Source organism: Populus euphratica, unplaced genomic scaffold, assembly GCF_000495115.2.
Source record: "Populus euphratica unplaced genomic scaffold, PopEup_1.0 scaffold431.1, whole genome shotgun sequence".
Taxonomy (NCBI): Eukaryota; Viridiplantae; Streptophyta; class Magnoliopsida; order Malpighiales; family Salicaceae; genus Populus; species Populus euphratica.
In genome coordinates this window covers 1-12,443 of record NW_011500119.1, presented here as the reverse complement: position 1 = coordinate 12,443, position 12,443 = coordinate 1, and the positions used below count along the sequence as shown (strand labels likewise).

Genomic DNA, 12,443 nt, shown 5'->3' with positions numbered 1-12,443 from the left:
AGCAGGAAAAAAATAATCCTTTCCTAGATGTGCCTTTAGGATAACAAAGAATTCTTCAGACAGCAGCTAAATGAGGTTGACGAGGAGCCTGTAAAAACTAACTGACTTGTTATACTGCAAAAGAAATATCCGGCCGAGTAATGGTTAGATAATTCAAACTGCCCACCAATTGCCTATATATGGAGGGATGAGGTAATAGGTCACTATCATTATGACAAAGTTTTAAATTAATCTCAAGAGGTGTAAGAACACTATTCCCTAATTCAAGACCGCCCAAGAGAAGAATCTCTTGGGTGTATTTGTGCTAATGTAGAGAAATCCCATTAGACATAAAGTGCACCTGTAGACCAAGAAAATAGTGAAGGTGTCCCAGATCCTTCATATGAAATTCACTGTTAAGAGAACACTGTAAATCCTCAATGAGTGGAATGTCAGATCCTGTAATGATAATATCATCCACATATACCAGAAGAGCAACAATACCAGTAGTAGTTTGCTGAAGAAACAAAGAGGAATTATATTGGCTTTGAATAAATTTAAGTTTCAGAAGAGTAGTGCGAAATTTTTCAAACCATGCTCGTGGTGCTTGTTTTAGACCATACAGGGATCGTTTCAACCAACAGACTTTATTAGGTAGGTGAGTAAACATATTAGGAGGAAGAGTCATATAAATATTCTCTTTCAGGTCTTCATGTAAAAATGCATTTTTTACATCCATTTGACGAAGTGGCCATCTCTTGGAAGCAGCAATTTCCATAATGGTGCGTATGGTAGTCATTTTAGCCATAGGTGCAAATGTCTCCTCATAATTAATACTATATGCCTGACAATTTCCAAGAGCCACCAACCGTGCTTTATATCGTTCCACAGATCCATCAGGTTGGAATTTAATACTGTATACCCATTTGCAGTCAATAGGTTTAATTCCGGTAGGACAAGAAACAATATCCCATGTGTGATTATCCTGAAGAGCCTGGAGTTCCTCTTTCATGGCCTGTTGCCAACAGTCTTATGTAGAAGCCTGGCATAAGTCTTAGGCATAAAAGTACTATTAATAGTAGTTGCTGAGTATCCATACCTGTTTGGGGGACGTGAAACTCGAGTTGATCGTCTTAGTTGAGGGGAATGATCAGATGTCGGTTCCGTGTCCAGAAGGGGCAAAGTGGATGGTAGATGACGTCTTTGATATACAATTCTTGGCTTAAAACGTTCAAAGATATAAGATGGACTATCATAATCAAATATGGGAAGCTGGATAGGAGTGGATTCTGTTGAGGGACAAGAAGGAAAAAAATTTTGATTTTCAAAGAAAATCACGTTTCGAGATGTACAAATTTTATGAGCATTTGCATCATAACACACAAACCCTTTATGAGAATTACTGTATCCTAGAAAAGCACAACGAGCAACCTGGGCTGAAAGTTTATTACGTTTAGTAAATGGTAAGTGAACAAAACAAACACACCCAAAAACATGGAGGGAATCATACTCAGGAATAACACCAAATAAAATAGAGTATGGAGATACAAAGTTTAGAACTTGAGAAGGCAAACGATTAATTAGATGAACGGCTGTTGACAGAGCTTCTACCCAAAATCGAGTAGGTACCGAAGAATCAATTAATAAGGTGCGAACAACATTTAAAAGATGACCATTCTTACACTCAACAACTCCATTTTGTTAAAGAGTGTAAGGACAAGATCTTTGAAAGAGAATCCCTTTGTTTTTTAGATATTCCTTAAATTCTTTAGACACATATTCCACCTCGGAGTTAGACCAAAGTATTTTAATATGAGCAGAAAATTGATTTTCAACAAATACAATGAAAGCCTGAAATGTTGAGAATACATCAACCTTAGATCGAAGAAAATATATCCAAGTGAAACGACTGGAATCATTAATAAACATGACAAAATATTTATACTGAGCATAAGAAATAACAGGACTTACGCCCCATACATCAGTATGAATAATTTCAAAACATTTAGAAGCACGACTACCATGTAAAGGAAATGATAATGCTTTGCTTTTACCTAATTTGCAAGAACTACAATCCAAAAATTCTGTTGAAAAAGAATTTTTATTCCTCAAATATCCATGGTTCATAAGATGAGTCAATACATTAGAATTGGGATGCCCCAATTTCTTATGCCAAAAATAAGGATTATTAATGATAGTAGAATAAGCACAAGAATTAATACTAGGAATAGAAAATTGTATTGGAAATAAACATCCCACTTTAGGCCCCTTCGCGATCACCTTCCTTGACACTTGATCCTACACACAACAACCATGACGATTAAAGTGAATTTCACAGTCATTTTCTACCATTTGACCAACAGAGAGTAAACTTGTGGTTAATTTTGGTGACACAATATTCTTGAAATAAGATCCTAAATTTCCAATCGATAAAATCAACAAATTATCACCATTTGCTACTAGTATATGCTGATTACCCATGTATTTTCGCATATTACACAACCTATATTCACTACTGGTCACGTGATTTGACATTGCCGAATCCATTAACCATTGTTTATTATGTGCCGAATCCAAGGGAATGCTAAGTTTATTTTTCTTACCAGAAATCCAGAGTGCAGAGAAGGTAGATATTATCATTTGCTGCACCATTTTGGGAGTGAGAGTGCCTGACAAAGAGCTCACCGACGATGAAGATTGTGGTGTTGACGGTGAGGATACGGATGCGGCAGCCATAGAAGCAGCTCCCAATTTCGACTGCACAGTAAACCCTTGTCGATTCTGTGGTCGCAGACGACATTCTTAATTATATGTCCCTCTTTCTTACAATAATTACAGAATTTCTTACTGCAATTTTGGGCAATGTACCCTAATTCTTTGCAATTAAAACACTGCAATGGTAGATTGTTGGTGGTAGCTACTATTGTCAAACAAGTTGCATCAACTATTGATAAAATGGTGTAGCTCATGTGCTTCTATTATTAATGTCATACTTTATTGCCAAGTTGTCTTACCATTCTTGCCTATAAATAGGCACCAACAGAGCAGCATAAAGTGAGAGTGAGAGAAAGCAAAGCAAAGAGAAAAGAAGAGAGAAAGAAGGGCTGCCAAGGACAGCAACTATGCTGCCATATACAACTGTATTTGTGAGAGCAATGGGAATAGAGTAGAGTGAATACGATCCTCCTCCTATGTATTTATGTTGTTTCCTTTCTCTATCTCTAATAATATTGACTTCTCTCGTGGATGTAGTTGATTTATTGAACCACGTTAAATATTATGTTAGTGTATTTACCCTTCAATGGGCAAATATCAGAACATCATCAGTCGGAATCCCTAACGATTGGTATCAGAGCATATGATTTAAAGTGGTGTTTAATTTTTGCTCAAAAATAAAAGTTGTCAAAATGGTGTTTTGACCATACCGCTATGTAGAGGAGGAAGAGACGAGTACACTGGTGAAAATCGGACGCTGGCAAGGCGTTTGGCCACAAGCACAAACGCACCCTATATGTGCCACGCGTCTTCTTTGCTTGGATGGGCTGACCTGATCCAAATACTAGACGACCTGACCCACATGACTAACCCGAATAAGGGCGACGTCATCATGACATCATCACAGTATAAGCATGCATAGTTGGCATTACATGTTAGTAACCAGTCGGATAACACGTCAGCACAGTAGGACCCATATCATTAACAACGAGCCATGCTGAGTTGAGCCTAGCCGAGCCGTAAGCCTCTGAGATTGAATTTGTGTCATTGATTAGGACAGAATTGTTCTGATCAAATCTTAGTCTTCTAAAATACGATTTGGATGATTTCAAACTTGTTTCCAGCTAATTTGAACATCCTAGATGCAATGGTATATTCCGATCATTGATTTGGACCGAATGATGTGGTGGTAAACTATTAAAAGAGATTGTCCAATTAGAAGGAATCTGAAGGTCATCATGGTGGTTGATAGAGATAAAGAAATAGAAATCACACATGTTTGCCTAATTATATGTGCTGAACTACTAAGTGAGGAGATTTTTTAATTGTTTTGAAGGAAGGCAAAATTAGGATACTTTGGACACCTGATCATGTGGACGATTTGAGGTAGAGAGTGAAAATTGATGAAGACCAATCTTGATGAATCTAAGTACTAGTAGTCTTACCAAATGTTGTGAAATCAAATATAAAACCAGGATATTCCAGATCACTTGTAAAGGAAAGCTGCGACAAAGCTAGCAAAATGTTGTATATACGAAAAGATAGTACAATGGATAAATATGGCCTCAGAAGTTATGTCTAGGAGATTGGGTTTTAAGCGGGACTAGTGTGACCCCTTTAATCTTTTCTAGAAACTTACTTAGTTGAAAGATTATCTATACGATACTATTTTTGTATATGTAACAATTTGTAATGAAACTATTGAAGACTAGCAGGATGACGGCATAAGAGAACAACTGGGTTCTGTATGTTCAAGGATTTGATAGAGTGGTGATTTCTTCAAAAAAGATACATTCAGTGAGTGTAATTTCTCGATAGGAGAATTGATGAAGACCTTGATAATAGAAGAGAAATATAGCAAGGAAATAAAGCTTGACACCCTATTTTGACTTGGATAGGTGTTGTAACAGGATAATGAGCTGTTGTTAAATATAAAAGAAAAAAATATAAGAAATCTGGAGAATAGAAATTGCACAAGGACATACAAAGATTGTGCAGGAGTACCCGTAGGATCCAATGAGGTACTATAATGAGACATCATGTGTAAGGAGAAGAAGTGTTCCCAAATAAAGCTTAGAGCAGAGACCGCAAAGAAGTTGTACAACAAGAAATCTCTTGTGCTCTTAATAAAGGCAATAGGCAAGAACGTTTTCAATGCATGCAAGAATGGAAAGATAAGCTATTGCATAGACACCTAATTGAAAGGGTGCAAACGTCTGTGATAAAAAGCAACCACCTATGAAAGGTAAAGATATAAAAAAAAAATGGTGGAGGTAGAGCTATCAAGCAGAAAGGCATAGAAGCTCTAAACATAGAAACTAAGATGGAGGATTGCAAAAAGTGTATCGCAACTCTTTATATGTGATTAATGACAATGATCTCTTCCAAGTCCATATGGTGGTAGGGAATCTTGAAGCCACTAGATTCATCCCCGATTAAGGAGGATAAGATCGCCGCATGATGACGAGCAGAGACACCTTAGACAGAAGGTGTAAAAGCCACGATATAAGCCTAAGTTCAGACAGCCCCATGACGGGCAAAGACACCTCAGGAAAAGGTGTGAGGGCTATGATATAAGCCCAATTCAAAATACCCCCAAAGCCAATATGATGGCTAGTTATGAGTGGACAAATATATGGATAGCCAATGAAGTGGCTATATTGAGTATGCAGATAAATACAAGATTGACTTTCATGGATATTGCCCCCATGCTAAAGATTAATGAGCTAGATAACATTTGCCTTGGACAATAAGTGGATAACTTGTAGAGCATTAAGAAACTACTGTTAGGAATGAGCAGAGGGCATGCCCAGGTTCTTAGAACAAGTTAACTATTGTTAAAGTGGTGAGCTCGGTAATGCATTGTAATACTCAGAGTATGAAGATAAATATGAATCAACCTTTAATAGACTGCCCTCATGGTTAAAGGTGAAAAGCTACCTGGACTCTTAAGACTAAGAGCGAAAGACTCACATAAAAGGTGTGGTTCCTAGGATGGAACAGAGGGCAAACACAACTCTAGGATGAGTAGACTCTTGAAAGAGTGGTGAGCTCATAATCACATTGAAATACTCAATGACTATTGCACTTGGGAATATCCGTTTGAAGGGGTGTTGTAAGCCTTGCTGTAAGGCTTAAAAAATCATTTTGCATCGAGCATGGTTGATACACTCGAAGGGGTGTGTTTTGGTGACTCTGATGATTGAAATGTTTGGCAAGTACTTGGAAACTTAACCAAAGATGCTCTTAGAATGGTAAGTTTGAAAAAGCTACAGGATGCAAGCTTGTGCTGAAAAAACAAGAAGACAATTGCCCATATAAATGGCAAAGAGGGTGATTGTTGGGATATTGCCACTTCTGTGGCAGCATCTGTAGCCCTACACTAGGAGAGGGTTGTCATTGTCAAAGGCTGCAATGAGAGGTTATTGATGGCAGTTGTTATTGTCAAACAAGTTGGACCAACCATTAACAAAATGATGCAACCCATGTGATGCCACCATTAGTGCTATAATTTATAGCCAAGTTTTCTTATTATTCTTACCTGTAAATAGGCACCAAGAGAGCAGCATAAAGTGAGAGTGAAAGAGAGCAAAGCAAAAGGAGAAGAGAGAAAGAAGGGTTGCCAAGGGCAGTAGCCTTGCTGCCATGTGTAGCAGTGTTTATGAAAGCAATGGGAATAAAGTAGAGTGAATATGATCCTCCTTCTTCATATATCTATGTTGTTCTCTTTCTCTATCTCTAATAATATTGATTTCTCCCATATATGTAGGTAATTTATCAAACCGCGTTAAATATTGTATGAGTGTACTTAGCTTTCAATAGATAAATATCATAATATCACTAGTCAGAAACTCCAATGATAATCATGGCCTATAAATGCACATACCACTCTCATTTACTAGCTCAAAATGATGGATCTTGTAGTAATTGGATTTGGAGCAACATTATATGAATATGATTCAAAGAAGGAAGAATTTTTTTGGAATATTAAAAAACAAAATGTAGCAGATATTACAAAATTAAGAGAATAATGAAAGTTGTAATATTCATTAAAAGAAATTGAATAAATCACTAAAATATAAGGAATGGCCAACATCAAAATTATTAAGTGCATCCAGCAACCATTTGGGTTGCAAATGCGAAAAAAGATAGAAAGTAGAGGCAGATAAAAGACAACTCAAACATGAACAGTATGCAACTTCGTTACAAGCAACTCAGGTATGGAAAATGAAATTAAATATCGATTTAATTCACAACAGCACAACGTTTCCTGATTTCGCCTCGTTTGCCGGTCAGGACTCCAATGTAACCCATTTTCACCATGGATTCAGCAAAATCTTGTGCAAAGGTGGATCCCTGTGTCCTTGACTGAAACTTGACGTAGTCTCTAGTTTCAGCATCGTCAAGAAGAGCTGCATCGGATCGGAATAGCCCTCGTCTTTTAGCTACAATGGTGTAGTAATCTTCGTCGAAAGTTTTGAAGCTCCCAGGGTCCATCTCAACCACTGTGTTGGAGTTTCCAGGCTTGCATTTTTTTCTTCAGTTGAGCAGCGTATCTTCGGTCCAATGAAGGGGCAGTATCTCCCTTGCCTGTGAAATTGTACAGCCTGTTCGAGATTATGGTACAGTGTCCAATTCCTATGGTGTGTCCTCCTGTCACCAAAACATATTCCAAGTAAATACGCTGATATTTTGCTTAGTAGATAGCTTTTTTTGTTACGAAAACTACCTGATAGAACTGCAAGGTCCTTTACACTTAAACCCGTCGCAGCAAATTGCTGTTTCAGGACAGTTATGTTGGCAAAAGGAGATGGTAGATTGAATAAAGCCTCATTGGCAATGGACACTCTTCCGTCTCTGCGTCCCGTGGGGACATCCCAATGTGGTCCGCCAATCTGGAAGGAAAGGCTTTGATTAAGCACATGCGCATATGGTGCAGTTTATTAGTGGAGAAAAAATTTTGTTTTGTAAGATTTAATACCATTAGGACTGCGTCACGAGCCACCAGGGCCAAGACATCAGAACAGGAAACCACACCGGGACACTTCTTCTCCAGTGCAGATTTTACAGCATCAATGACATTGAATCCTCTTAAGGTTTTATTCGGGATCGCGTCTTTCTCTGCTTGATTTTTCTTTGTAGAACTTAGGAGCACAGAGCCATCACATCCCTGTGAATTGTTTGACGTGTGCTTAAGCAGCAATGTAATGTTGAAAATAATGATATAAGATAAATTATGTTTCACAGCTGTGAATTGAACAGTAGCGTAGCTTAAGGCCTTACCCTGATGAAACAATCATGGAAATACATTCTTAGCAAAGGAGCGGCAAGGGTTGGGTCCCTAGAAATGTACCGGTGAAGGGTCTTATGTACAATAAGCTCTGCATCAGGACAGGTTCTCCGGTAAAATCCGAGTTGCAACCCCCTTGCATTAGTGAGTTCTACTAGCAGGAAAGCGAGAACCAGATGAAGAAAGAGGACTGAAAAAAGCTTTTGGATAGCCATTATCTGTGAACAGGAGTTTTGAAGTTGTTCTACAGGCTGAGATGGTTTGGAACACAATAATTTCTTTTTATAGTCAAGCTGAGGTCTTTGACAGCGTCATTGTTCAAACTGCCGCTGTGTGTAATATGATTGCACGTTTGCCCAACTTGCCTTAAACATTCTCCTATTGAACAGCTCAACTCCAAGTACTTCAAAAATGGAAACACGTCCTGTGAGGATGGGTTCGCCTCACACCATAACATGGCTACAATATGTGTTGGCCCTAAGAATCTTTAGCTGACACTCGTACTCAAAACAATGAAAAATCTCTACTTGCATTAAACATTCTCCCATTGCATTGCCACAAAAAACAATCTAACATAGATTATAGATATTATTGTGCCCATTCAGGACACATAACAAGAAGTTGCTCCGCACAAAGGCCTGACAAAAAACAAGTGTTAATTTCCCAAAAGGTCTATTGATGGTCGTGAAATGGCTTTGAAGAGCTGGAGCAACATTGTAATAAATGAAATGGCCTGGAATAACAGATAGGCTAAATATGTGAACGCAAGGTTTAAGCAAACTGTACTGTTCAATCCTGCAATGTATAAACGGCATTCTGTAATTCAATATATGTAGCTATGACTGGTTCTTCTCTACCTTGTTGGCCTTGAGTTACAATTCCCAAAGTAATTGGTTCCAGGATTTGGAAGGTATCGATAGAGCTTAGTTTCGAAGAAACCACATCCGAATTGTAGTTGAGCTAAGTGATTCTTCAGCATAACCATTCACTTGCATTAGCGTTTGAAGACAGAATATACTCCTCTGGATGCTTCCATTAGGTGTGTGTCTCAGGACATTATGCATGTGTAAGAAGCAGGATTCACTTTATGATTAGTTACATAAACATCCAAGTCCTCTGCATGTTTCCATTAACCGTACAATATACTGTGGCAAACTGTGTGAACACGACGTAGGGAATTCTCAGTTCTCACCCTTTTACGAAACTGAAGAGATTAAAAGCTTTAAGAAGCTTGAACGATTCAGAACATATACAACGACTTCATTTTATTTATTTATTTTTCCCTAGTAATGAATTCATGGACTTTTCCAGATGAGTCAACACCATTTTTCATTGGTTCTATCACATTGAGGTATCAGATGCCAATATCCAGTTTCTGAGGAAGAAATTTGTTGCAGATTAATCCCTAATTGATCAGATGATAAATGGAGTTCAAAACATCTCATGTTCTTTCAGCAGCCCTTCTAATAATATCACCATTTAAAACCAAAATTAGTTTCAGTCAATTATGGTACGAGGAAGCATGAGAAACATATATAATTAGCAGACACTTGGTGCTTGTAAGAGGCTTATTTACCTGTTTCTTTTATTTTTTAGAAGCACATGGTACATGAAATCATGATCCAGAGAATGCACAAAAGGTTTCCAGGATGAACTTAACCATAGAAACGGTATTTCTTATTTTTCCAACGTGAGTTTTGAGGTCTTTTTGTTCCTTCTAATTCTTCAAACACCAAACTTTCTAGCTGTTCATTTAAAATCGCCCTGCAGAAAAAGAAATTACAAGCTGGTTTACACGATTCTGTTCCTGGCATCAAAAGAAAGACTCAACAACTCCTAGAAATGCCTATGAACTATGGCTGGCACACGATTCTGTTCCTGGCATCAAAAGAAAGACTCAACAACTCCTAGAAATGCCTATCAACTATGGCCGGGAAAAATGGTGAAGATTATGCATGAATATTATGAAGTAATTGGACTGGCACCCTTCTTGATTTCAACTATCTTTTGCATCCAAAATTTGACTGTACTGGATTAATTTGCAGGTGCTTTTTTTCTTCTTCCTGTTTTGAATGAAAATCAAGAAAATAATGGTTGGCATTCTGGCAATAGCAGGTAAGATATTAAAGATTGGTGCACTGCTTTGCTATTTGTAAGGAGGTACAATCAATTGGTTTTGAGACATATTTTTAGCATCAGTTCAATAGATAAATAAGTCAGCCGGTCTGACCTCTATAGACAAATAAGTAGAGGCATCTGGGTAATGAGATTTTACGAGGAGCACATATAAAAATGATCTTCCAGATTGAATAATTTCTGTGAAGATGTTGGATATGTTGATGGGAGGTGCAATGTAATGTTTTGAATAAATAAGTTGGAAAATACAATAAAGTCCTTGGTGGCTTAAAGGGTAGATATAAATGAATGAGGGGTAGTGTAGTAATTCAACAAAACTTGATAAATATAAATAGAAAGTAAAAAAAAAAACAAAATAAATGATCTGAAATTTGAGAGAAAATCGGCAGGAGAGAGAAGGGAGAAAGAAGAAGAAGAGAAAAGAAGGAAATTAGAAGAAAATAGAAAAGAGTTGAAGGAAATAAGTTTAAAGGTAAGATTATATATAAATATGTGTTGATTAAGTTTTAATTTTGGTTTTGATAAATGTTAGGGTTTTGAAAATTTGTGTTTTGGGTTTGATTGATGAATTAATTGAATTTTATGGGTTGATTGTTATGGGTAATGGATTATTTGGTGGATTTTGAGAGATTGAATTGAAAGATGATGATTTTGAGTTATGATTTTGTTTGAATGGTGAAATTATGTTAGAAATAAGGAAAGAACAGTGGGTTTCTGTTGAAATTCTGGGTTGGAGGTTGAAGATGACAAAAATTCATTTTGGTCCTTCAATTTGTGGAAATTACAGTTTAGTCCCCAAACTTTGAAAAATTTACAGATTGGTCCCTGGAGCATATTCCGAGATTCTGAACAGAATAAAAGATAAATTATGGGCAGAATTCCTGTATAGTTATGAAATTTTAACACTTTGAATTTGGTCCTTCAATTTGACAAAAATTACCATTTGATCCTAAAAATTTGATAAAATTCCAGAATGGTCCCTGGAGTATAATGAGATGATCTGTACAGAAATTAGGATTGATTATGGTCAGAATTTCAGTATAGTCATGGATTTATGATAATTTTAGTTTGGTCCTCCAAATGGATAAAGTTACAATTTGACCCTTAAAAATATAATAAATTACAGATTAGTCTCTATCTGTAATATTAGCTTTTACAGATGTGTTTGATGAATAATTGAGGGTTAGTTAGTGAAGTATTACCAATTTTATTATTTGTTTTATTATGGATTAGATTTTGAGAAAACCGTTAATTTTTGGGTTTTTGGAATATAACTAATTAGTTCAAAAATATATAGGGTTATGGAATATATCCTTAAATAAGTGTATTAAATAGGTTATATATTCTTTTGAGTTATTCTTGAATATGTCTCCTTTGTATTCAGATAATCCTGATATTCTACCGGCGGGACGTCAGTAGGATTTTCTTCGGTGTCTGCTTTTGATTTCTGTTTGCTTTCGAGTCAGGTGAGTGGATAATTTTCCATATACATGAGAATATTATAAATATTTGATTTGTTAATATGAATTGGATCATGCTTCTTGATAATATATATGGTGATTATTATCCTTGTTATGATAAGCATGATCATTTGTTGAATCTGAATTCTTGATATGAGCCAGTATGCATTTTGAATTAACTTCTGAATTGATAGCTCCTCATTTGATTGATGTCATGAGTTGAGCCTTGAGATATTAATATGTCTGTTTGAGTATGATTATGACCCTATGGTATGTCAGTCAGAATACCCATGCTAACAGGGTAGTGTTAGTCTTTGTGCACATCGTATCTGAACCCTAGTTGGTCGGGGGAGTCACCAACCTGTGTGGACTGATCATCCCACAGTACGGAGCCTCATGCTCATTGCATTTTGATTTTCTGACGATTTTACCATATAACATTCTTGTTATGGCCTATTTGAGAAACCTGTTTATAAGAACCTAAATTCATACTTATATATATATATATATTTCTCATTATTGTATTATCTCGTGTGTGTATATTGAATGTTATCTACTCACTGAGTTATTGAACTCACACTCTCATTATTTATCATTTTCAGGCTTGTAGCTTGATAGCAGGTCACTTTTGTTGGACCTTCAGAACCTGCTCTTTTGGTTGTAATCCGTGTATTTTCCTTTATGTCTAATTAGTGCTCCAAAACTATAAAATTATATTAACTCTTGTATTAAGACAATTCAATTATATTATGAAGTTGATTTTGTTATTAATGCTGCGTTAACTCTGATTGAGTTAGGATAAATTTGTATGTAAGTTTGGGTTCGCATAGGTACGGAACCTTGGAGGGGAACCTTGCCTATGT

General features: G+C 36.6%; 1 pseudogene; it reads right to left on the bottom strand.

Moving 5' to 3' along the window:
- Positions 1-6,739: 6,739 nt before the first annotated feature.
- Positions 6,740-8,199, bottom strand: LOC105110010 (peroxidase 27-like; annotated as a pseudogene).
- Positions 8,200-12,443: the final 4,244 nt, after the last annotated feature.